Source organism: Balaenoptera borealis, assembly GCF_965194805.1.
Source record: "Balaenoptera borealis genome assembly, chromosome: 12".
Classification (NCBI taxonomy): Eukaryota; Metazoa; Chordata; class Mammalia; order Artiodactyla; family Balaenopteridae; genus Balaenoptera; species Balaenoptera borealis.
In genome coordinates this window covers 10622967-10647484 of record NC_138869.1, presented here as the reverse complement: position 1 = coordinate 10647484, position 24518 = coordinate 10622967, and the positions used below count along the sequence as shown (strand labels likewise).

Sequence of the window (24518 nt, the reverse complement as noted above, 5' to 3'; positions counted from 1 at the left end):
TTTCTGGAAGGCAGCACGGAGCCCCCGGGAGAGTTGAAAGTGCGCTGGCTTTTCAAGAACTGGCCCTGTGGCTGCCCGGGGAGGGTGGGCGAAAGCAGACATGGCCAGCATCCCTCAGACTTGTTCACCATCTGCCTCTTGATCCCAGACATTTTCAAACCCAGGCCCCTGGCCCACAGTTTCGAGCCCCTTTCCAAGTCACTTGTGCATGGGAGTGGCAGGATGTCATGCCCTCTACCCTATATCACTAAGTGTTTATCTCCTTCTAGATGCTTCTGCCCACACAACCTGAGACCAAGCCACCAATACATTTGCTGCAAAAGGAGAATGAAATAGTTGGGACACAGACGTCCAGGTAAAGTGACCGGCTTGACAGGTTCCAAACTGAGAATGTTCTAGGCCTCACTTGCTCTCCAAGGAGCCAGGATTCCTAGTTCCCTTCTTGAAAGCCAGGATGAGCCTCCATCCTCCCAAACCCACACGGCACCCTGGGTCTCATCCCTTTCCCATGTCCTCTTTTGCCCTCCCTCCTTCCCTCCCTCTCTCCCTCCCTCTCTCCCTCCCCTACATAAAAAGATTTAGGGAGGAGAAATAATAACACCTGCCAGCCTCATAGATCCAACTGCCTCCTCCCCATCTCCACCTGGATGTCTAATGAGCGTCTGAGAGTCAACATGCCCCAAACACTACCCTTCATTCCCCCACCAAACCTACTACTCCCAGGCCCCACCCCTGGTCTCCCTTCTTCTGCTGGTCTTAGTAAATGGCACCAGCATCCACCCTGTTGTATCATAAAGAACTGAACTGCTTTTTGTCCCTGGTTCCTGGGAAGGAGACTCTAAATTCTTGGAATTTCCCAAGAGATAGCGGTGTCTTTGCTGTTCCTGAGCCCCTGGGACCACACCTGAGTTTATGCTAATGCGCTGAGTCAGGATGGGGGCTGGCCACCAAAAAGAGCAACCAAGGGAGTAGAGGGTTGGGGCTTATGAGCCAGCCCTGCCTCCAGGGAGGGGGAGGGATAGAGATGCAGTTTAATCATGATTGTCCTATGTATCTCTTCATTTGGCTGGTCTTGACCTGGATCCTTTATAATAAAACTGTAATTGTAAGTATAGCACTTTCCTGAGTTCTGAGTCATTCTAGTGAATTACTAAACCAGACGGGTTGTAGGAACCCCCCCAATTTTTAACCAGCCCATTAGAAGTACAGTAGCCTGGGGACACCACTGGTGGCTGGCATCTGAGGTGGGGATGGTTTTGTTGGGAACCGTGTCGTTTATCTCATAGGGTCTGTGCTAACTCTGGGTGGTCAGTGCCAGGTTTGAACGTCAGCACCCCAGCAGTGTCAGAATTATCCCCGCACGCCAAGAGTCACCCATGATTCCTCTCCTTCTCTCTTCCCCCATATCCAATAAAAGAGAGAGTCCAATCAGCTCAGCCTTCACATCTGTTCAGAACACGGCCACTTCTCCCCAATCCCACTATACCGACCCGGTCCAGCCGCCAGCATCTCTCACCTGAATTATTGCCGCGGAAGCCTCTTCCTCGATCTCCCTGCTTCCCCCCTTGCCTCCTGCCGCCTACGCTCCACAGAGCAGCCAGGGGGCTGCAAGTCGGCCACGTGCCCCTGCTCGAAACCTTGAAGCTTGCCCCCATCCGTCCTGGAGTTAAGGCAGAGTCCTTGCCATCTGCCCTCACTTCCCTCCCTGACCTCAGCTGCCACCACGTGCTCCCCTGCTCTGTCCATTTGGCCACACTGGCTTCTCCACGCACCCAGACAAGCTTCGGCCTGCCTCAGGACTTTCCCTTTATCTGGAATGTTCTCGTTCCTTTCATTCAGTCTGAAAGGTCACCTCCTCAGAGAGGCCTTCCGTGACCAGCTTGTGTAAAACTGCCCCACCCCCAGTCCCTCCCCACCACCTCCTCTCACCAGCTTCACTTTCCCCGATAGCCTGGACTGTCTAACAGACGGCAGTTTTGTTGTTGACTGTCCATCTCCCTTAGTGCAGCGGCAGCACTTGAGGGCAGGGGCCACGTCTGTTTTGTTTGCTGCTGTCTTCCCAGTATTTGACTCAATAAATAGTTGTCAAATGAATGAATAAATAGGTGCCACCAAGAAAACTGGTCAGATGCTGAGAAGGGTATTGTACCAATGATGGTGTGTTTCATTGAATCTTTTGCTTTGCAGCTGGTTGTAATAAAGATGTATTTACATGGATGTGGAAGGAACCACAATAGGGCGGTACAATAGTTCAAACAGTTTGAGTGAAAGATAAAAAATGTTTTGTTGGGCTTCCCTGGTGGTGCGGTGGTTGAGAGTCTGCCTGCTAATGCAGGGGACACGGGTTCGAGCCCTGGTCTGGGAAGATCCCACATGCCGCGGAGCGGCTGGGCCCGTGAGCCACAATTGCTGAGCCTGCACGTCTGGAGCCTGTGCTCCGTAGCGGGAGAGGCCACGAGAGTGAGAGGCCCGTGCACCGCGATGAAGAGTGGCCCCCGCTTGCCACAACTAGAGAAAGCCCTCACACAGAAACGAAGACCCAACACAGCCATAACTAAAATAAATAAATAAATTAATTAATTAATTAAAAAAAATGTTTTGTTGGTAGGTAACCAACAGATGCTCTGAAAGCAAAATGTGCCAGGTCATTTACTTCAAAAGTTACTGAGAGATTAAAGACAAAAAAGGCAATTGAGAAAAATTCATTGAATGTGGAATCTCCTAACTTGGGTTTTGGTCTTGTTTCTCTCATTTCCAAGTTGTGTGACTTTGGACAAGTGGCATCCTCCCCCTGAGCCTCAGTTTTGTTATCTGTAGAATGGGGTGGATGCTAATAATGCCTCCTGGCCTGTGTCCCAGTGTCGCTGTGAGGGTCCCGTGAGAGGCAGATGGAAGCAGGCTTGTCGGATGTTACTCAGTTTACTGCTGTGCTAACATCCACCAGGGCAGGAGTCCCAGGACATTTCCCAGGAAAGATGCTGAGGGAAGAGATTTTGCTGAACTAGAAGAAAATGCTAAACCAAGTTGTCATGCATGGTGGGACTGTCCCCTCCACAACTCTGAAATCCCGGGCACAGTCCTGGGTCCCAGCCTGGGCCCTGATACAGGGCCGCAGGCAGGCGGTCTCTCCACCTCCCTGGACCTTGAGGTCCCTGTGTGCCGACTGCCGAGGCCACGGTGAATCAGGGTCCCTCTGAGGGGCTGGCAGTTGGACTGTTGGAGCTCGGTGTGGGGTGAGAGTTTGGTAAAGGCACCCCCAAATATCTCTGGGAGTGTCCTCCTATCTGCTCTTGCCTAAATCCCAAACCTGGAGTCACCTGTGACTCTCCTCCTTCCTGCCCACATCTTGACTGCCATTCTCTTCTGTTTACTTCCTGTCACCCACAGGCACTATCGAGTCCAGGTTACTGCCATTTCTCACTAGGCCAAGTGCATCAGCCTCCTAACTGGTCCCCCTCCCGCTCCTGGCCATCTATTCACTCCAAGGCAGCAGCCAGATCAGTCCTTTAAAAACACAAGTCTGTTCCCATCACTCCCTGACTATAACCCTCCAATAGATTCCTGATATTCTTAGGCTAAGATCCAAACCCTCCTGACAATAGTGGCCTTATGATGCTGTCCTCCTGCCTTCACCTCTGACCTTTCATCTCACCAGCCTCGCCCCCCTGCTCTTTTTTTTTTTGAAATTTTGAATTTATATATATACATATATTTTAATTTTTATTGGAGTATAGTTGATTTACAATGTTGTGTTAGTCTCAGGTGTACAGCAAAGTGAATCAGTTATACATATACATATATCCACTCTTTTTTAGATTCTTTGTCCATACAGGCCATTACAGAGTACTGAGTAGAGTTCCCTGTGCTAAACAGTAGGTCCTTATCAGTTATCTATTTTATATATAGTAGTGTGTATATCTCAATCCCAATCTCCCAATTTATCCCTCCCCATCCCTTACCCCCGGTAACTGTAAGTTTGTTTTCTACATCTGTAACTCTATTTCTGTTTTGTAGATAAGTTCATTTGTACCCCTTTTTTATATTCCACGTATTGAACTTAAAAGCGTTTGCACAGCAAAGGAAACCATAAAGAAAATGAAAAGACAGCCCTCAGAATGGGAGAAACTATTTGCAAATGAAGCAACTAACAAGGGATTAATCTCCAAAATATACAAATAGCTCATGCAGCTCAATATCAAAAAAACAAACAGGGGCTTCCCTGGTGGCGCAGTGGTTGAGAATCTGCCTGCCAATGCAGGGGACACGGGTTCGAGCCCTGGTCTGGGAAGATCCCACATGCCACGGAGCAACTGGGCCCGTGAGCCACAACTACTGAGCCTGCGCGTCTGGAGCCTGTGCTCCGCAACAACAGAGGCCGCGATAGTGAGAGGCCCGCGCACCGCAATGAAGAGTGGCCCCCGCTCGCCGCAACTAGAGAAAGCCCTCGCACAGAAACGAAGACCCAACACAGCCAAAAATAAATAAATAAATAAAAATAAAATTAAAAAAAAAAAAACAGAAAAAACAAAAACAAACAATCCAATGAAAAAATGGGCAGAGGATCTAGATAGACATTTCTCCAAAGAAGGCATGAAGATGGCTAAAAAGCACATGAAAAGATGCTCAACATCACCTCACACCAGTCAGAATGGCCATCATCAAAAAGTCTACAAACAATAAATGCTGGAGAGGGTGTGGAGAAAAGGAAATCCTCCTACACTGTTGGTGGGAATGTAAACTGGTACAGCCACTATGGAGAACAGTATGGAGGTTCCTTAAAAAACTAAAAATAGAGCTACCATCTGATCCAGCAATCCCACTCCTGGGCATATATCTGGAGAAATCCATAATTCGAAAAGATACATGTACCACAATATTCATTGCAGCACTATTTATAAGACCCAGGACATGAAAGCAACCTAAATGTCCATCAACAGAGGAATGGATAAAGAAGATGTGGTACATATATACAATGGAATATTACTCAGCCATGAAAAAAGAATGAAATAATGCCATTGCAGCAACATGGATGGACCTAGAGATCGTCATCCGGAGTGAAGTAAGTCAGACAGAGAAAGACAAATATCATATGATATCGCTTATATGTGGAACCCTTGCTCTTTGTATTCTAGTAATGCTCAGCTTCTGTGTTTCTAATACTTCTTGTTCACCACAGGACCTCTGCAGTCTGTGCCTTTGCAGGAATACATTTTCCCCTTATTTGGGCTTCCCTTTTCCTCACCTTCATCTTGGTCCATCATCTAACATCTATGACCTGGTCAAGTAGATGCATTCTCACACACCCTCCAATTTCTTTAATAAGCACTTCCTCAAGGAAGTGCATCTTGATTCCATCACCCCTACCCCACCATTAGGCTCTCACAGCAGACTGGGCTTCATAGCACTCATTGCATTATAATTATTACTTTATTATCTGTTTCCCCCGTTAGGCTGTAAGCTCCATGAGGAAGGGACCATGTCTGCCTTGCTCACTCCTCTCTCACCAGAGCCACACTCATAATAGGAGATTGGTAACTAATAAAATTGTCACCCTGGAATCACTTGGGAATTATGCTCCACCTACCTCTGCAGCTTACATCTAAATCACTGATTTCCTTTACATCACCAACCTCAACCCACGGACACTTGCTGAGGACCAACTTCTCAGCCCAGTGAGGCCTGGCAACAAACAGGGAGGTGTGCAGACAGGTCCCCGTGATGTGGTATGCCAGTGCTCTAATGGGGGGCAGCCCGAGAGGAGGAGTGACTGCCTGGTAGGTCAAGAAAAGCTTCCAGGCAGAGGGGCTCCATGAATGGGGCCTTACAGGATGCTTAGGAGTTTGCCAGGTTGGGGGTGGACTAGAGAGAACGGCATGCACAAAAGGCCCAGATAAATAAACAGCACTAACAACATCTCCCAAATCTCCTCTGGAGTTTTATTTCCAGAACTTAGATCTAGACCCTCATCCCAGCACTTCTGCAAAGCCTCCTAACTAGATTTTTCTGCCAGTTTGTTCTCATTTTAGCTCAAGAACCTGCTATAGCTCCCTACTACCCTCTAGCTTAAACCTAAGGTGCCTGCCTGCCATTGGATGCCTGCCTCAGCCTCTCCCTGCCTCTCTCACTCTCAGGGACATTCTTGCTTATGACTCTCTGACATAATCAGCTTTGCTTCTACCAAATTCAATGATCACCACCTTCCACACCCGACTCGCTTATCCTATTCCTTCTCCCCACCGTTGATTTTATAAATCAATATCACTTTCAAGTGGACACTAAGAAAAATTATTTTTTTGAATTTGAATTTGAGTGTTCAGAAGCCCATTTGAATGATTTAATTGCTTATAGCTAAGTCACTGCTTCTTACTGCAGTAGACATGCTTGAGAGTTTCTTAGTAAAATTAATTTTTGTGGGTTGAACGCTTCCTCTGACCCTGAACAGGTAGATGGGCTCAGCTAGGAATGGTCGTACTTTTGCTTCCAGGTCTTGGAGAGGTGAGGTGTTACCCAGAGCCCTGCTTGCATTCGGGGTCTACATCACACGTCACCAGGGGCCCATAAAGGCAAGGGCAATGTCCTCTCCATCTACAGCCCCTGCTCCCACTCCAGCTTCAAGCTCAGTGCTCTGCAAAGTGAAGGCCTGAGTCACCAGGAATAAGCTGCCCCTATTATGAGATGAGTTGTGACCCCAAAACTCATATGATGAAGCCCTAACCCCCCAGTACTTCATAATGTTACTGTATTTGGAGATACAGTCTTTAAAGGGGTGATTAAGGTAAATGAGGTCATATGAGTGGGCCCTAATCCAATATGACTGGTGTCCTTATACGAAGGGGAGATTAGGACACAGACAACACAGAGGAAGACCACATGAGGATCCAGGGAGAAGTCGGCCGTCTACACACCACAGAGAGAGGCCCCCGAAGAAAGCAACCCTGCTGACACCTTGATCTTGGACTTCCAGCCTCTAGAGCGGTATGAAAATAAACGTCTGTTGTTTAAGCTCCCCAGTCTGTGGTATGTTATGGTGGTCCCGGCAGACTAATCCAGCCCCCAAAGCTGGTTCTCCCAGAACCACAGTTCTGGGGACGGAAGAAAGACGATGTGACATCGACATTGGCTTTGGGTTAAAAAAAAAAAGATGTTTTGAGAAAAAGAGCCCTTCAGAATGAAGTGCCAACTTAACAATTCTTCTTTTATGGCTGACTGGCAAAATGTACACACACACACACATATTGGTGGGGGCAGAAAATTTCTTCTTAACTGTAACTACCCTTTGTGATTATATAAACAGTAAACATGCCATGGTGGGAAATTCAGAAAATTCCAAAAAGCACAAATTAAAAATGTCACCTGTTATCCTCCCCCATTCCTGTTTCTCCAATTTTTTCTCTCCTTCTCATTCTCTCTCTCTCCCCTCTCTCTTCTACCTTGCTTACTTATATTCCTTTCCACATTTTTTTTTAATGCACTTAGAATTAATTTTGGCAAACTGCTTTTTCTCTTAACAATGAAATATGACCATTTCCCCCTATATTATTAAAAATTCATCTCAGATGTCATATCTGGCTTCCCAGAATCTTCCACAGTCTGCATGTGCCGCGATGGGTCTCCCCATCCCCTGCTGTTTCTATTTTTTAACTGATATAAACAATGCTGTGATAAATACCCCTGTAGATAAATCTTGGTATACATCTTGTGCTATTTCCTCAGGGCAAATTTCCTAGAAGTGAAATTACTGGTTACTCACATTTTTAAAGTGGAAATTTTTAAAAACTCTTAAAACTTTCTAGTAGGTTATATCACTTTTAGGGGTGTAACAACTTCTAACCACACATATTAAAAGCTCCCAAGAGTTTATGTTGTAATTTTAGACATCTTAAAAAAACGAAAGAGAAAAATAAGAAAGAAAGAGCAGAGAAAACCTAGGTTATCTGGCTATAAACATAAGAAAGTGACATCCATCTCTGACTTAGGAAGGGAAGGGGAGGAGCTGTCCCGGCTGTATTTACAGCACTCTGTGGAGTGGGTACCCATTTTACAGATGAGGACACTGAGGCACAGAAAGATTAGAGTCAATCACTTGTTCAAGGCTATGCACAGCTAGGGAATGAAACAGTCAGGACTGAAATTCAGTTTTGCCTGGCTCCAAAAACTAAGGGCCTTACTATTATGCCACACAGGGCTCGGGCAGGGTCTGTGGGAGATGGTCTCAACTCAGGCATGAGCAGCTGGGCAGGACATCTCCAGGGCCACTCCCAGCCCTGGTGTCCTGTTCTGCCTTTCTATCTGGCAATGTCAGGCACCGGGTGTGTGGGGCTGGGAGGAGGCAGGGTGTGTCCCAGGGGTGCAGGAGCCTGCAAGGCCCACATGCCCCCACCAGGTGATGGTCAACATGCCCACCTGGCCATTGCCCATCTGGATCACAATTCTCATTGCTGCATTGACTTTATTAGAAAAGCCACACTGGTGTGAGAGCCTAGAGAAGGATGCAGGAATGTGAGTGTCAAAGCAAACATGTATATGGATAAAAGCAGGAAGGATTAAAAAAAAAAACACCCCCAAACACCTGTGGCAATAAGGAAGTAAAATTGTTTATAAATTGTTCCCTGCACTTTCCAACCTTTTAAAAAAGTGATGTTGCTTTTACAGGATTATAGTGGGAAAAACAAGGTCTTTGAAGTCACATGGACCTGGGTTCCAATCCTGCTTCTCCCTAGATGTGTGACCTTGGGTGAGTCACTTCACTTCTCTAAGCCTCAGTCTCCTCACCTGCAGAATGGGGATAAGCATTCCGTCTTGTTCTCAGGATGAACTGAAGCGAGAGATTCCCACCACACCCTTCGCACCTTTCCTGAACATGGCAGGGACTCAGCAAATACCAGTTGCCACACACATTAATGCCTTGCTGAGGCCTGGAAATGCAGAGGGAAGGCGACAGGGCCCCGCTCTGGGAGGAGCTGAGCAGGGAGAGGAAGGGGCAATTGTATCCTGAGGTGAGAAGCACCTTGACGGAGGGAACAACCAAGCCCACGTTATTTTTGGAAAATGGTCATGATCTGGCTTCCTAACTCACGACCACAGCAAAAGCAGAGGAGGAGGCCACACCACCTTCGACAGAGCTTTAATCCTTCCTCACTATCACCTTTTACTTCTCCATCAAAACTTACCTGCCCATGTCTTGGTTCCCCAAACCCTGCTATCTGCTAATGGCTAACCTGGTCAGAGAAGTTCTGCAGTAGACATGCGTGCCCAGGGCTTCCTAGACCACTCCAGATAGCGTTTGGAAAAAAACAATGCAAGCAACACAGGCTTATTACATAAAACTCGGAAAACACCGAAAATCCAAATTGCCCATTCTCTTGTAACTAACCTACAGATGACATCTGGACAGAAGCTTTCAAAGCTACCTCATCCTTTCCCGAGGAGTGACGCAGATGGTGGCAGGGAGTGGGTGTTGGGTGGAGAAGCCTCTCTCCTATCAAACGCCCTGGAGTGACTGCTGATTCCACCCAGGCGTGGAGCCAGCTCCCCACACTCGCACCCGTGAAAGGACAGTTTCTCTGATTCTCCGATTTCTCCGAGGTTGCTAGGGAAGCGGCAGCCCAGGGCCATTGGCAGAACTCCCAGGCAGTCCCCCAGGCAAAGGGGCTGTGTCTCTGAATGTTTGTAAACGGATGGACAGTCATAAAGCTCTGGGACAGTCCTCTGTGGGCTCTCAGGCCCTCGTTCCGTCCCAGGCCCCACCCAGGCTCAGGCAGGGCCCTCCGCACAGGGCTCCCCCTTCTCAAGTCCCCAAGTCAATAATACTCCTCAGTGTGGCTGAACTCAGTCAGACACAAATTGAAAAATAATCTGACAGCATTAAAAGAAACTCAAGCGTGAATGACTGAAATGATAGCCATGTAACCCACCCGGGAACATTGCTCTTTATCTCAAAACGACATTGGCTGGGACTTCCCTGGTGACGCAGTGGTTAAGAATCCACCTGCCAATGCAGGGGACATGGGTTCGAGCCCTGGTCTGGGAAGATCCCACATGCCGCGGAGCAACTAAGCCCGTGCACCACAACTACAGAGCCTGCGCTCTAGAGCCCGCGACCCACAACTACTGAGCCCACACGCCTAGAGCCCATGCTCCGCAACAAAGAGAAGCGACCGCAATGAGAAGCCCGTGCACTGCAACGAAGAATAACCCCAACTAGTTCTCGCCGCAACTAGAGAAAGCCGGCGCGCAGCAACGAAGACCCAATGCATCCAAAAAAAAAAAAAAAAAAAAAGAAAGAAAAGAACAGAGACATTGACTAACCCAAGCACACCTCTGTTTCAGTGGAATATTGCAGCAAGGTAAAGTGGCAACGTACAGGCTCTGTGGGGACAGGGAAGGGAGAAGATCACACCTGCAGCAAATGTGTCCAAACCTCCGTTTTACATCTGCTTCTTGCTTCCTTTTCCTCCCCGGCTACTCACAGGTCCACAGGGTTTGGGGAGTGGCGGCCCAGAGCCTTGGTGTCAGGAAGGCGGTAGGGAGGCTGGGGCAGTCCGGGCAGTCAGGGTGGGGAGGGGAGGGGTGGTTGACTGTACAGAGAGGTGGTTTGCAAACCAGGTGTTTCCTAATCGGGGCCATCGACGGCGCTGAAGTGTAGGTGGGGATTCTGAGCCCCCCAGGTGAACCAGGGGTCTTGGTCTCACACTCACCTGTCTCCTGGGCTGCTCTCAGTCTGCTTTCCAGGTGTGAGAAGCCTACAAGCAGAGATCAGAAACGCCTGTCAGAGGGGCTTGTATTTTCTGGTGGCCAGGGATGTGGATCTGGCTGTTTAAAATTTAATACTTGAACTGATCCCAGTATTTAGAAACCGAGGGATTGCACACATAAAAGCCGGCTTTCTGACTCCTCCGGGGAGAGGTGCATCTCTGGGCCACGTGCAAATTGGACAGTGATGGGCTGGAGCTGCGCGGGGCTGTCCCTCTAGGCCCACGGATGCTCCCCAATCCCACCCATCTGCCCCCTGGGCGCTGGAGTGAGCAGTCCTGCTCCGGCGGCGTCTGATGCGCGACCTGCACAGCCCAGGCTGCTCCCTCCCTCCCCCCTCCCTTCTCTGCTCCAGATACACAAACTGAGAATTCCGGGGAGAGAACGCCAGGCCCGTCCCTTGGAATAATCAAGGGTGAGAAGACTGAGTCAGACTCCAGGCAAAGTTTGGGTCAGGGGCCCTGCCACCCCATCTCCAGGGTCCCTTTCCAGTATCTCTGCTCTGCAGCTCTTGGGGGCTGAATCAGGTAGTGTCCTGAGGGTTTAATAAAGGACCTCTTGACAAAGATGTGAGCAGGAGTGGTGCAGTTCCCCAGCGAGAGCAAAAGTGGCGGTTCCGTTGCTACCATCCCTAATCTGGAAGGGGGTGGGAGGAAGAAATAGTTTCCAGACCCAGGCACACGGTGGGCTGCATGGGAAGACTCCTGATAGGAGTTGTCACCTGTGGGCAAGGCATGCAGCCAGCCCAAGGTGACCCTGAGAGGGACAGCTGGGAGACTAAATACCCCAACATCTCCCCCACCCCTCACTCTACAACTTGCCAGGGCTCCCCATTGGCCAAGGCCAACAGGAAGCTGGAGGGGGAGGGACTGAACGGATGCAGCCCTACAGGTCCCCTCCCGGCACAGGGCGGGGTGGAGAAGGGCAGACAGTGGGTCTCCAGGGGTGAACGGCAGGTGTCCAGTGCAGCGGCCCTGCCTCCCGTGCCCCGTTCATCCACTGGATCCGCACCCCTCAGGCCCTAAGCCAAGGCCAACCAGGTCCTTCAAGGTGTCAGAAGCTCGGTTCCACTCCAACAACTATTGGCCCCCATCCTTCCAAAGCCTCTCTGTTCTGCTCACCTGGCCTCAGCCTGAGTCTTCTGCCCCATCCTCCAGCTACCCCTCTCCTCCAGCACCTGGAGCCCCATCCGTGGGGCCCTGAGCTCACCTCGCCACCCCCGCCTACTCTCTTCCACTGGACACCGGTCAAATTCCTCTCACCACGGAGCCAGGTTGTCCCCTTCCCAGAAAGACAGCCCGGCCCAGGGTTCACAGAGGTCTGGGAGCAGAGCTACAGGGAATCCACAGGCACGAGGCTGACACAGAGCAGTCACGGGGAAAGCCGCCAGCTGGGAAAAACAAAGCCTGACAAGAGGCAGCCAGGTGCAGGATTTCGTGGAACCCAGAGCTGGAAGTGACCTGGGAGATCACCTGCTCTGGCACCTGCTCTATACAGATGGGGAAACTGAGGCCAGGAGAAGTGGGGGAGGCTTGCACCGGCCACACAGCCAGAAAGTGGCAGAGCCAGTGTCCTGTTGGCCTGCCAGGCTGTCCCTGCCTCCTGGCCTGGGACACACGAGGACCCGGCTGAGTCAGGAGACCGGTGTCAGGTTCAGTTTTCTCAATAATGGTTTTACTAATAAGCACCAACATTAAGGGGTCCTGGTTCATCCTCTCCTCATCCCAAATCTGTGAGGCAGGTACTGTAATGATGCTACAGATAAGGAAGATGAGTCCCAGAGGAGTTACCCAACACACCTTAGACCAGCACGGCAAGTGAGTTCTGTAGCAGGGGCAACAACATTGATGACAATAATAATAACGAGCACTGCCGACGAGGATGCTTTCTCCAAACTGGCCCCATGCTTAGGTCCTCACACACATTAGCCCATGAAGTGTCTTGTTGTTGGGAATTTTTAATGAACTTCTTCCACTTGGTTAGAATGTGGAGGGTATATATATCAGCTTTACTGAAACATAATTGACATATACCATTATGTGAGTGTAAGGTGTAGGTGTCATCTGATATATTTATATATTGCAAAGTGATGATCACTGTAGCATTAGCTAATACCTGCATCACGTCACATAATTACCATTTCTTTTTTGCGGTGAGAACATTTAAGAGCTGCTCTCTTAGCAACTTTCCAGGGTATATATCCCATAGTTTTAACCGGACAGGACTAGCTATGGGTTATTTAGATGACTCCTGACTATTTAGTTTCCACACACTCATTTTGCTGACCCTCTGTGGGCCTCTCCATTTCATCCTGTATGAGGCAGAAAGCAGAATTGGCCACCTGTCACGCCCAGTACCCTTCCGTGATGTTCAAGGGGCCTCCCCAGGCTCGGCTGGGCCCACCTGCTGCTCACCTGAGGCCCTGAACTCACACACACGGTGGCAAGGGCCCAGGCTGTGGACAGCCAGGCCTGCCTCATCGGCGGTGCCCTGTCTTCTCCAACAGGGGCTGCTGGGATGAAAGACTGATGAGCAATCTGTCCTCGCTGGCAAGTTTTTAATTCTGGAAGAAAGGAGACCCCGGCCCCTGGCCCAGCCAGCACTGCAGGGAGGGTGCTGCTTGGGTGTCACCACTGTTAACATTTTATCCACACTGACAACAGCTATGAACCCCGCGCCCACGTTCTTCTGTCCGTAAATGAAGGTGAAAGGCTAAGATGAGGGGTGATTGGCGGGAAAACCACCAGACCCCCGGCATGGAAAGTTCTGAAGCGACATGAGGGTGAGTGAGACTAGGTCTCCAGAAGGCCTGGGGCAAGGCTGGGCATAGGGGTAGGGGGTATGGGAAGCTGAAGGCCATGCCAGCTGTCAGTCAACGACTCTTGACCTTCTAAATTGCAGGTGACTGCACCTTGCTCCCTGGATCCTCTAACGGTAAACCAGCCGAGACAGGGCTGAGCTTGGAGCACGGTCCCTGGGTGGGGGCCCCAACCCCCAGGCTTCAGGTCACTGCTCCAGGAGAGCAGGGAGCCTGCGGGATTATCCACAACTCAACTGCATCCGATTTCACAAGCCAGCCCATAAAGAGAAATGAAGGCCTGAGTTAAAATCTTCACTTCATCTTTACTGGCCCATGTTCTCGATCAAGTCACTTCAACCTCCTGTGCCTCAGTTTTCTCCTCCATAAAATGGGACTAGAAATAGCCACTGGAGAGGGCAGTGATGAAGATAAACTGAGAGGATGCAGGGGAAGCATGGAGGCCTATGCCCGGCTTACAGCGAGCTCTTGATAAACATTAACCACAACAAGGAAGGAGGAACCACCAGCTCTGCTCGCAAATGACTTATAAACTAGTGGGGATCTCACACTGGCTGAGAACAAAACTCACAAGGCAGATGAAGTAAGGGTAACACGACACTACAAAACACCCGGAATGAGAACTGGGGGTGTGGGGGATCATTTTGATTTAGAGGTGGCAATCAGGGGAGGCTCCCCAGAAGAGGGGACCCAGAAAATACACCTCCAAGTGCCTCCATCCTTTGTGAGTTCAGGGACTAATCTCTGGTGGGAGGCCTTCCCCATCCTGAAGTCCCCTTTCAGCAAACTGGGCATCGATGAGGTTACAGTGAGTACTGCTTCTCAGTAACACCACTGTTTAGCCAATAAAGTCACGAATCATTGGCTCCCAGGGGCCCCAGACTTTCTTCCAGGAATCTTCCCAGGATTGCTTCAGCCCATGTGGATTCCATGCTTCTCACGTGGCACTAGCAGCCAAAGCCCAAACCACACGCCCTAAACAGCCTGCGTGCAGGGGAGGAGCCCTGGGTTCTAGTCCCAGATCGGCCCTCTGCTTCCTGTGAGATGTTGGCCAAGTGCCAGCCACTCTCTGCACCACAGTTTCCCTATCTGTGCCCAGGGGATGGACTAAATTAGAATCCCCCTGAATAAGCTCTGGGAAGCACTAGCCTTTTGAGAGGCTGCTTAGAGGGGACCATGGTTCATGCTGTAGCCCCTGCCACCCTTGTAGATTTCACAAAGCAATGAACACATCAGGCTCTGATAAGTCCTGAAACATAGAAACCGGCTTAGTTTTGCTTGACCCAGCATTTCCCAAACTAACTTGACTTTCAAACTTTTGGGGGGGAGTAATGTCTATTAACACCCACAAAACTAGCATTCCTCAGAACCCACTTTGGTAATGCTGGCCTCAAAGATCTCTCAGGTACCTTCCTGCTCTGTCAATAAGGGGATTCAATAAGAGTCTGGGGTGTGGAATTTCACCCTCGGGGTAATTTTTCCAAAACGTCTCTGCTGCATTTCTGGCCAAGATGGGAGGGTGCCCTCCTCCAGCTCCCACGGCAGGTGCCGTGTCTGGGTCTCCGTCACAGCCATCCTTGCCCTGCAAGGGTGGGTGTGTCTCTTCCCACAGGGGACCATAAGCTCTTGAGGGACGGACCGTGTCTGGACACTGGTGTGTCCAAGGGCTTGACAAACTCAGTGGCTGAAACACACACACACACAGTGTGTGCTCAATAAATATGTTTAGGTATGATGTTTAAAATATTTTACACGGGGCATGTACCAAGAGGGACACAAGCTATAAATAACCTACAGGTGCTTGTCAGTTGAACACCAGCCTGGTGGAATGAATGAATGAAAGAAAGACAAGACCTGCAGGAGAGAACATAACTATTAACTAGAGAGAAAAAGCACTTTCTAATGCAAAGCCCAGTGCTATGTTTTTAACATTTTTTCCCCTTCTGGGTTTTCCCGGCTTGGCTATTCAGATCTGGGTATGGGGGCTGGGTGCTACGAAGATGACCCTCCCCCCAGTGCCCCAGGCGGGAGCCAAGGCCAGAGGAGAAAGTGGGCTTTTCTGTGTCCTCAAAAGAGCTGGCAGTAGGTTCAGCATTTCAAATATCCTTCTGAAATCTGAATCCAAAATGGAACATTTTTTCGAGTAAATAATACCCTTGAAGTCAGTTCAGGGCACCACAGCCCCCTGAACTTCAGAGGTGGGGCGGCACAGGGAGCCGTCAGAGCACAGCGCACCCCAAAGCCAGGTCTCCTGGCTCCCCCAGGCTGCCTGCCTTCCAGGGGCAAGAAGAGTGGGGGCATTTCAGGCCCTGGAGTATCCAAGAGACATTTTTCTCTGATCAGACCTGCTAATGACACAGAGAGATTCTGGAAGGCCATGCCCTGGGGGCCCTACAGGGTCATGGGCTTTGGGGGCCCTGGGTCAAGGGTGGCGGGGTGGAGACGGAGTGGAGGAGTCTGGTGGCCGAAGGTAAGATTAGAACGGGTCAGGGTCCTCTCCGAGTGACGGTCAGCACCTGACGCCGTGGAGCTAGTGGATGGCAAGGCTTCAGATTTCCATATTGGTTTCTCTCTGCCATCAGGATTTGAAGCAGATACCACCCGGTTTGAGTTACAGAATCCGGCTCACGGCTTCCTGACCCTTGCCTTCTGGGAGGCTTGCAGAGGTGTGAGTTCTCAGAAGGGGCCAGGCCCGGGGCACATCCAAAGGGTGCAGGAGAGAGTGGCCAGGACAGAGCCAAGACAGCAGGGCTCCACTGGTGGGAAGCAATGTCCACCTCAATTTAACCAGCAGTTTGCCTTTTTTTTTTTTTATGGTTACTTTCTATTCATAACTGCTGTTACCATATTTTTCCATTTATGGTAGCAATAAGGTTTCATTTTGATTTTTTAAAAAGTGAGCTCATTTGAATAGAAACACAAAGTACTTTTCAGGACAGGTGACCTCATCTACAGGTGAGGAGGAGACATGAGAATGACTGGAATCTGGGAAACTCTCATCTAGCCCAACCTGCCCACATCACAGATGCGTACACGGAGTCCAGAGGGGAGGGGTCTTCCCCAAGCACACACAGCCAGTTGATAGCAAGAGTCGGGATGAAGATCTCAGGGTCGGGGTCTTTCTGTTGGGCCATCTCATCTTTGTGAAGCCAGGCTGTGAAGCTCCCCCTAGTGTGGTCCTCACGGTGCAGGGGAAACGTGGCCTCACAGACCTGCTGCCTCCAGGGTACTGGGGGCTCTGCAGAGGCCGGACCTGAGCCATATTCATCTCTCTACCCCACAGAGCCAGTCACAGAATTGGTGTTCAGTAAGAATCTGGTAAAAGGAATGGATGAGGGGATGGATGGGTAGATGGATGGATGGATGGGTGGATGGATGGTTGGAGAGACAGGTAAGTGGATAGATGAAGATGCAGAAGGAGAAAGAAGGGGATGGACGGAGACATTAATGAACAAATTATGTGGCTGATGACTGAGGCTCTCCCCCCCAACTTCACCCATCCAAGGGTATTTTCATTCTGTTAGAGAACTAGCAGAAATTTCTCTAAGACAAAAGAATTCATGGTGAAATTTCAGATACCATGACAGACTGGGAGAGACAAAGAACCTTCCCCAGTCCCCATTTCACCAGTGAGACCTTGAGACAAAAGTGAGTGACACTGCTCAGGGAGCCCAGAGCCTCAGCTTCTCATTTTGCTTTTGAAACTTACTCTATGACCCTGGATGAATTCGTTCCCTTTCCTGGCCCTCACTTTTCTCATGCATAAAATGGGGGGTGGGAGGTGAGTCACACGAGTCCTGCTATCTCAGCATCCTAGGACCAACCCCCCGCCTCATCCTCCGCCCAAGACCTATCAGAAGCCAAAGCCTCTCCAAGCATGTCCAATGCTGCCAGTAGGCACTGAATCCTTCAGTCAGACTTGGCTTTTCTAAGAGGTAAGCACCTTTCTGCAAAGTGACGTGCTGAGGGCAGCCAGCCAAGCAAGAGCCCCAAGAACAGATCAGCAATGGGCTCTATCTTGCTGTGCCTTTGGAAGCAGTGTATATAAAGAAGAAAACATCAGAAAGGCTGGTGACATGAGGTCAAGTCCTCCATCCCCTAAATGATGCATCCCTTCACATATAAAACTGTCATGCACAGGGTGTGGACAAACCAAAGGTGGGAAGACAAGGGAGGGGCGGGAGGGAGAGGCTCAGAGCACAGGCCCCTGGGTCAGCCAGGCCTGGGTGCAAATCCTGCCCCTGCCCCTTCTTAGCTGTGTGACCTTAGGCCAGTCTCTCCGAGCCTCACCATCGTTTTCTTCCAGCGTGGGGCACATACTAGCTCGCCACTTCATTGCGCGGTTGTGAGTCAAAGAAGATAATCCATGTGCATGGCTGGGCTCTGCAGATGCTTGCTCATCATCCTCCCAGAACTGCAGGGGAGAGCCTGGATCGTGTCCAGTAGGATTTTCCCCAATGGGCTGCATGGGGATGGCTGTTTGCTCAAATGCTAAGTGTTTATTGAGCACCTAGACATGCCAGGCCCTCTGCTCTGCTCTGGGGACTCAGTGGTGAATTAAGGCAGCCCTAGTGTCTAACCTCATGGAGTTTAAAGTCTAGGGGAAGAGATGGGGAGATGGTCATTTACAAAATGGTCACTCCAATGAATGTGAAATGTCACTGAGACAGGTTCTATAAAGGGGAAAGTGGGGTAGAGTGGGGGCTACGTCACAGGGCCCCCTTTGTCCTGGGGCAAGGGTCATCAGGGAAGTGACTTCAGCTGAGACCTGAAGGGTGTGCAGGCTGTGAACAGGTAAAGGTGTTGGAGGTGGGGAGTGGGTAATGGGAATAGGGACAGAGGTCTAGCAAGTGCAAAGGCCCTGTGGCAGGAGGGACACAATGCATTCAAGGATCTGGGAGGAAGCCAGAGGGGCTGGAGCAGACAGCAAGAGGCAGCGTGGTATCAAATGAAGCTGGAGACGTAGGCAGGAGCCTGACCGCCCAGTGACTCGTGGGCCATGGGCAGGGCTTTGGGTTTTTTCCTGGGAAAAATGGGAAGCCATTAAAGGGCAGAAAGTGGAAGGGTGAGGAGTCCAGTTGCTGTGATGTGGAGAATGGATGTACGGAACCCAGAGGGGAGGCTAGGAGCAGTAAGGCAGCCATGCCTCTGTCCAGGCAAGGTGGCCCAGACTGCTTGGTGGCCACAGAATGGACATCAGCCAGGAACAGCCCTCATCCAAGCTTTGGCAAATGACTAACATGCAGGGAAGTGGTGCCTGTGAGGTCCACTAGGAAATCCCCTGTCCCGTTTCAGTGAGGTCTCTTAAAGGCCCTAAAGCTCAATCTCAGCCCCGAGGAACAAGGCAGGCCCTCCCCAGAGTCCTCAGTGCAGGATGACTTCCCTGGAGCAGGATGTCCATGTGATAGTTAAGGTAATGCTTATCCACAGACTTCACAGTTTACAACCACCCTTCACAGCCTTTATCACATTTGATCCTCACAACCGCTGTCAAGTTGGGAGAACTCTAAATCCAACCTCTTTCCTGACTCCCTTTTGAAGAATAAAAACCATAATAATGATAATAACTATTGCTATACAGTTGATTCTTATTATTAGTGGTAGTTATGTTCTATAAAATCTCGACAAACACTGAATTAGTGAATACTGAAACACTGCTCCTAGCGGAAATACAGGGACAGGTTCCCGTGAGCCTCAACTGACAACATTTTCGTCAACTGATCCATACATAACCTTGTTTTATGTGTGTTTCTGTATAAAGACACCTGATTTAGTATCTACTGTTGATTCGTTAACATTGAACTCACGCCTGAACGAAGCTCATCTGACACACGTATTTTCCTCATAAGACGCATCACAGCCTTCCTGGCTTAGGAACACTAGACAGCACTTCAGCACCGTGTGTGGGGGCCACTTAAAACAGCAAAATCACCAACAAAAAATGCAAAAACGTGAAAAACATGGCACCATGTAGACCACCAGGAAGCACACTTGTTGACACATGAGAGCTGAAACAAGAAAGCAGAGCGACACCCTGTTCAACCTCAGCTGGGAACTTTCACATTGGGTGACCGCTTTGCACATATCTGCAAATGACTGCAAAAGCACCGTGAGTACTGATTTGGGGGTTACAAATAAAATTTAGTTAGTAGGCAAATTTAATAAGTAACATGGAATCTGAGAAGCAAGAGGATCCACTGTATGCGTCCACGCCACGCCGGGCCCTCTGGGCGCTGGGGGCGCAGAGCCTGCTCTCCCTGCCAGGCATCACGCAGCCTCACCACCCTGTGATGGTTACTTTGCAGAGGAGATGGAGAGCTCTGGCTGCAGGTGGAGGGTCCCACAGCGGGGAAGTGGCCCAGCAGGGATGTTAACCAGGGATGAGCCCTCTGGAGCCCAGTTCCGCACCCCTAAGCTTCATCTGCACGCCCTCATTCTAAAAACTGTTTTTACATCAGGTTTCTTAAAACCCTGATTCATTTCCGCCTTCCTGCCAAGTAAGCAGTTCAGCTCACAAACTATATTAATCCCTGGCATAAATTCATTTAAACAAAATATTGCCAAGCAACGCAAAGGCAGAAATCCTCTTACGACCCACATGGGTATCGATGCTTTGCGTTGAGGGAGGGCTGAGCCTCTTAGTGCTGGACTGTCAACACACCCAAATCCTGGAGCAAAGAGTCCAGGCAGGGCCAGAGGACAGGCCTAAGGGACACGGCCCGCCCCCAGGACAGAACGACCACTCGCCATGGTGGGGGGCAGGCACAGCTCTCTGCCTGACAGTTTCATGGGATCCTCATAGAAAAGGGAGGGCAATGCTTAAGGGCTGGACACTTTTTAGTGAAAACCAGCTTTATGATCCTGACTATTTAACTCCCCCAAATGCCAAATCCTGCATTTAAGACTTTCTAAAGCACTTTCACATCCATGGCTGGCTCCACTTTCTTCCAACTGAGACGTAGGTGATGGTATTAGCCCAGTTGAGGGACGAGGAAAGCGAGGCTCAGGGGAGGGGAATCCCTTGCCCGATGTCACACAGCCAGGCAGGAGGCAGAGCGGGGATTTGACCCCATGCCTTTTGTCTCCCAAGGCACAGTCTTTCAACCGCTTCCTCAGGTAGAGAAAGGACGGCTTCTTCCTCTGAGTTGGTCAATTCCAAACTGGAACTTGTGTTTCAGAAGCAGAAAAGGCGAGGTACACAGTTGTGCGCTCAGACCCTCTCCCACACGGATCAGTTTTGCAGCCCAGCCCTGCCACCTGCCAGCGGCACGTCCTGGAGCAAGTTACTGATTCTCTCTGTGTCTCAGTTTCCTTATCTGGAAATCTCTAAAGTAGTATCTGCCACAGAGAGTGGTTACAAGGATTTAAATGAGTCAATATTTGCAAAGTGCTTAGCGTAGAGTTTGCCACTTAGTAAGTGCGATGTAAATGTTTATTAAAATTAAACAAAATTAACCTAGGTATAAATCAGAAGGGGAAAGCATTTGCCAAATCTGTTGTTACCCAAAATTTTTCTAATTCAGTTGAACTCCATGTTTATTTGCTGCAATTAACACTACTATTAACAGCCACGTGGTAAGTCCATCTTTCCCACCTATAGCAACTTCGGGTAGGAACAGAGTTATGCTACAACTCTGCATGTAAATATTACTAAACCCGTTTTATAGATGAAGACTCCTGAGGCTCAGAGAGGTGAAGTGACTTGCCCGTGGTCACATAACTGGTAAGTGGCAGAGCCAGGATTCAAATCCAGCAAAAAGACCTGTGCCTCCCATCTGATCAGTGGTGCCTAAGCTCCTGCTAACTGAGACGGGCTCCTGGAGGCCCAGGCTTTGGGAGAGAAGGTCGTTGCCAAGGGGCTGCTGTGGACACAGTGGGACAGACCATGCAGAGTGGACCCCACTCCTGCCCCCAGAAGAGAACTCCGGGCTCCATACACCCCATGCAAAACAGGCCCTGCCTCCTTTAACAAGAGGCATTGGGTCCCCCTGCATTCTGGCAGGAAGGAGCAAAAGCGGCTCCATGTCAAATACAACGTCAGGATTAAAATTCAGAAGGTGGCAGAAGAATTAACATGACTTGATGTCAATTTCCCAATCTGTTTGTTATAGAAGTTTCAGGAGGGCTGTATTTCTCACCCTAAGTGGTTTGCGCCCAAAGCTAAAATACTGTCCCATATCCAGAAGAGAGAAGGGACTTTGAAGTTAATGTGAAGCAGGCCCATGAGGTCCCTCGCTTGGATCAGGAGACTCGGGTTTGAGGCCTGGCTCGGTCACTATCTTGCTGTGTGACCTCAGGAAAAGCCTCTCCTTCTCTGTGTCTCATGAGCAGTGGGCAGTGGCCAAAGGCTGTATCCAGTCTGGAGACGATTTTTTGTTGTTGGCATGGAGACAGGTTTAAAAATTAGGAAACTTACATATAAAAGTGCAGATTTCTGGATTTTCTTGAAAATGGGAATATCTGGCTCCAGGATCTCACCTTCCCACAAGGTGAACTATTGGATGGCATGAGTGTGACTGTTCCCTTAGAGGCACCGAAGTCCCCACTATTCCTCACTGCTTATACCCACCTCCCCCCACCCTCCTGCAACCTGGCATCAGTCTGGCCCTGGGGACATTTGAGTTTGCCATCCATGTAGTCAGTATCCTCTGTGGGTCCTGTAAGCATGAACATTTACTGGTTTCAAGAGTGTCCCTCCATGTTAGCTGTCATTGTTCTGAGGACCTGTGGGAACAGGGACCTTGCCTCCTCGCCCTGGTTACCCCAGGGCCCAGCACACGGCAGGTGCATCACAATTTTTTGATGAAACAGACTTCTGAGACAAAGTTGACTGTGGAACGAGCCCTGAATGAAGTGGGAGAGCCTGGCCTTGAGCTCTACCCTGCCACAGAGGGACATCTGACGTGGAGGGGGCCCTGCCCTTCTCCTGGGCTTCTCTTTTCACCTCTAAAGAGGATGGGCCAGCTCTGCCAGGCCCCCTGCAGGAGCCTTTGGCGTGAGGCTCTGCCCTCTGCCAACATGCAAATTGCTCCACTCTTTCTAGGACTGAGCTTCACAGAACTTTCTCGAGGGACAGGTTTGCTAGGGAAGCCCCATCACATAGGGAGTCAGGACTCACAGGTCTGAGCTGGGTGCCAGGGAGACACGGCAGCATGTTACTCAGCTCGAGGCTGTCACAAAGGAAAGGGAGATGACCCCTTAAGTGTGGCTTCAGGGACCCTTGCGTGGATACTAGAGGGGGCAGGCCGTACCTGACAGAGGACAGGCCTTCCAACATCCACAGGATCACCAGGTGAGTGTCCATCCACAGGAAGTGGTGAGTTCCCAGTGGCCCTGCTGTGTGGGAGGCAATAGGGAGTGGTGGGGACGGTGGGGGCTTGCAGAGTGGCCACCGCTCAGCTCACAGTTGCCCGAGCTTCTAAAATTTTCAAAAGGAGTTGGAAATTCAGGTTTTTCCATGACATCTCTCAGTTTGGGGATTTGGGCAGCTAATTCCAGTTTAAAACAGCAGGTGGGATAATGCAACATACACAGAATTAAACATGCATACACAGGATTAGCCTGAAGACCCTCCAGTTTGGAGGCTCTGAGTCAGAGTTTCAGGGGTTGGGAGTGTTGCAGGTCAAGTAATCAGGAAGCAGCTCTAAAATCCACATGCAGTGCCCTTCCCTCCACCAATGACACCCTGAGGACACCAGGCAATGTGACTTCTTGGCTCTTAGGTATGTACGGTGGTGAAGTTTCTCCATCGTACCCCTGTGCCATATCTTCCCATGTCTGGAGACTCGGAAGCCCACCTCATCCCTTCCCCCCACCCTCTCCAGTGTTCTGAGCACTTGGGACGCAGGGACAGACAGGAATCAGACGCTGCTGTCCAGCACAGTCTGCCATGATTTGGCCTTGGTGGAAAATTCCACTGGCTCCTCCTAGGTAGCACTTCGCACACAGCAACAACACAGCATCCAAGGGCATCCTTCCACAAAGCCCTGCTTTTCCCTGACGAGGATGGCACCCTCTCGGTCATCCTCATCAATCCCTGCTGGCTTTGCACTGACCAGGCAAGACCAGCCTCTGCAAATGGTCCCCTGGGGGGTGTTTCACTGAGCGCTCCCTGGCCTCAGCTCAAAGAGATCCCTGCGGCGAGAGAGGCTGTGTCGGTGGCTCTGACGCTCACTCCCAGGCTTTCCTGCTGGGCCTCCTGGGACATGCGCAGGGGCAAAGGACCCCTCAGGGCCACCCAAATTGAAGCCTTGGGTCCCAAAACTGGCACAAGTGTCCACAGATACAAACCATGCCACTTAGCAACTGGATGACCTCCCACAACTTCAGCCTCTAAGAAGGGGATAAAATCCTCGGTCTGCTGACCCTACAGGGGCAGGAGGCGGGCAAGCCCGATGCAGAAGCGCTGTTGTAGTGTAAAGGCAAGTTTCTCTTCCTGTGGCCCATGAGTGCTCTCCTGGCATCAGTGATGAGCTCCTTCCCTCACCCAAACGCTCCCTGCCTCTGAGAGCCAGGGACCCACGGACAGGAATGTGAGGCGACAGCGGGGGAGGCTGGGCCGCTGCCCAGGAGAGGCACAGGGCTGGTCCTGAAGGTCTGGTTTCATACCCACACCACCTTTCTGGGTTGGAGGAGGCTGGAGAAATGAGCTCACTCAGGCAGAGGGACCTGGTTGCCTATGGCCCCATACAGATTAGAAAGAACTTCTGGAAACAGGGATTGTTCTAAAAGTTGAAGATGGTCCATTTCTTCCCTGATTTAAACTGCTCAGGGGACTTTCACTTCCAGCCGAGATGGAGTAACAGAGACCAGCTTACCCCCAAGCCTGCAAAGACTGAAAAGTGGGCAAAACATACAAAACAATAATTTGTTTGCAATTGGACATCAGACAATGAGGGACAGTGGTAACCGAAAGATGAGAAATAAGAAGTGAGCCCAGTGACTGCCC

At 50.3% G+C, this 24518-nt stretch overlaps 1 protein-coding gene across 9 annotated transcripts in view; it reads right to left on the bottom strand.

Annotated features, from left to right (window-relative positions):
• Window positions 1–24518, bottom strand: part of ATP2B2 (ATPase plasma membrane Ca2+ transporting 2) — a 355750-nt gene that overhangs the window by 269949 nt on the left and 61283 nt on the right. For 8 of the 9 annotated variants that reach the window (XM_082344349.1, XM_082344354.1, XM_082344357.1 and 5 more), the window contains exon 2: window positions 10698–10742. The exons of the other annotated variant lie outside the window; for it this stretch is intronic. The gene's annotated coding sequence lies outside the window, so the exon portion shown is untranslated. The remainder of the gene's footprint in view (window positions 1–10697; window positions 10743–24518) is intronic. 9 annotated transcript variants of the gene reach the window in all.